Source organism: Mus pahari, chromosome 12 (genome assembly GCF_900095145.1).
Source record: "Mus pahari chromosome 12, PAHARI_EIJ_v1.1, whole genome shotgun sequence".
Classification (NCBI taxonomy): Eukaryota; Metazoa; Chordata; class Mammalia; order Rodentia; family Muridae; genus Mus; species Mus pahari.
In genome coordinates, this window is record NC_034601.1 from 12,969,565 (window position 1) to 12,971,970 (window position 2,406).

Genomic DNA, 2,406 nt, shown 5'->3' on the forward strand with positions numbered 1-2,406 from the left:
GAGGAGGAGGAGGAGGAGGAGGAGGAGGAGGAGGGAGGAAGAGGAGGAGGGGGAAGAAGAGGAAGAAGAAGTAAGTCATACTGGGTGCTCAGAAAGCACCACAGAGGATCTTTCTGACAGAATGTATTAATATGGAAGGTTAGTTATCACTGTGGGTTTTTGTAAACCAGTTAGTGCCAGAGCCTGGAAGACCAGGGAGGAGCTGGATAAGATAGGAGGAATGTCCCTGAGCCACTGAAGTAGCCAGACAACAGCTATGTATGTGACTTTTTTTTTCTGAGACAGATTTTCTCTGTGTAGCCCTAGCTGTGCTGGAACTCCAGGCTGGTCTCAAACTCACAGAAATCCACCTGCCCCTGCCTCCCAAGTGCTGGGATTAAAGGCATGGGCCACCACCGGGCATTAGGCATTATTATTATTGTTGGTCTTGTTTTCCCTTGAGGGAAGGAGGAGAGTCTACTGTCCCTCGTTTGAGGTCTGGACCTTACCAACAAACTGGCTGAAGATTGACCTTCATTCCTTACCAACAAGCTGGCTGAAGACTGACCTTCATTCCTTACCAACAAGCTGGCTGAAGACTGACCCTTCATTCCCTGCCTACCTTCAGGCCTCTGCCCAATACCCCCTGCCCGGTGCACACCCTAAGGCTCCAGGCCTTGCTGACAGGTGGTCCCTGCGTGTTGGAACTGGGCAGGCCCAGAGACCAAGTACAGCACCCTCTATGTTCTTTCTATCTGCCTGGTCCAACCTGCATGAGACAGGCATTCCATTTTTACCTGCTCTGAATTCGCTCTGGGCAGAGACACAAAGGTTTATTAGTCAGATCCATTCCTCAAAGGTAAAGCAGCTGTATGTAGAGTCATCAAGGCAACCCCATGGACTAGAGCATCTTGGGAATTCTAAGCCCAGCCTGGAGAGTCCAGAAAGGCTCCTTGGAGGAGGAAACTACCAAATTAATACCAAAAGACAGGAAAACGCGAGCAGCAGGTAAGAGGACAAGAGTAGGTTTGAGCCAGGTGTAGGGTGAATACCTGTGATCTCAGCTGCCTGGTAGCCCAGTGCAGGAAGACCAGCAGTGCAAGGTCAGCCTGGACAACTTAGCAACATCCAAACTCAAATAGGAATTTAAAAAGGAGCTGGGTATAGTGCCGTGCACATACTCTAGTCCCACTTAGGACGCAGAGGCAAGTTGATCTCTGTGCGTTTGAGCCCAGCCTGGTCTCATAGCAACTTCCAGGTCAGCCAGGCCATAGAAAGACCCTGTCTCCAAAACAAAGACAAATACAAAACAAGAAAATTCCACCGTCGCCGCTACCACCACCACCACCAAAAACTTAAAACAGACATTCAAGCGTGGTGCTGCACACCTTTATTCCAGGCAAGGTCTCTGTGAGTTCTAGGATAGTCTGGTAGACGTAAGTTCTAGGCCATCCAGAGCTGCAGAGTGAGACCATATTTAAAAAAAAAAAAATGTTTGGGGAGCTGGAGAGATGGCTCAAGGGTTATGGGTGTTTGTTGATCTTGCAGAAAACATGGCTTCGGTTCCTTAGCACCCACATGGTGACTAAAGCCCACTTGTGGCTCCAACTCCAGGGCATATGATACTCTCTTCTGACTTCAAAGAGCACCAGACATACATGTGATGCACAGAAACTCAGGCAGGCACATAGACATAAATGAACAAAATAACAAAACATCTCCATTTTTTTTGTTTTGTTTTGTTTTGTTTTGTTTTGTTGTTGTTGGTGGTGGTTTTCAAGACAGGGCTTTTCTGTGTAGACCAGGTTCCCTAAAACTCACAAAGTTTTGCCTACCTCTGCCTCCTGAATGATGGGATCAAAAGGATATACCACCACTGCTCATCTTAACACCTTACATTTTTGAAAGGGCTCAAGACTGAAGATATAATGAATAGTAGAGTGTTTGCCTGTCACTTACTACATGAGACCCTGGGCTCAGTCTCCACTACTACTACTACTACTACTACTACTACTCCACACACACACAGAGACAGAGACAGAGAGACAGAAACAGACAGACAGACAGAAGCAGAAACAGGATATGAATCTCAGTGGTATAAAATTTGCCTAGCATGTTTGAGATGGGTGCAATCAATCCTCAGTCACTGCCACCTTGCTGATTCAAAAAGGCTCAAATCCTGCAACCCAAGCACTGGGGAAGGAGAGACAGCCTGCTCTATAGAGTGAATTCCAGAACAACCAGACACACACACACACACACACACACACCTGTCTCAAACAAACAAGTTTCAGTTGATATAAGAAAATGCACTGAGCAGTGGTGGCCTTTAATCCCAGCATTTGTGAGGCAGAGTCAGGCAGATATATCTGAGTACGAGGCCAGCCTGGTCTACAGAATGAGTTCCAGGACNGCCAGGGCTACACA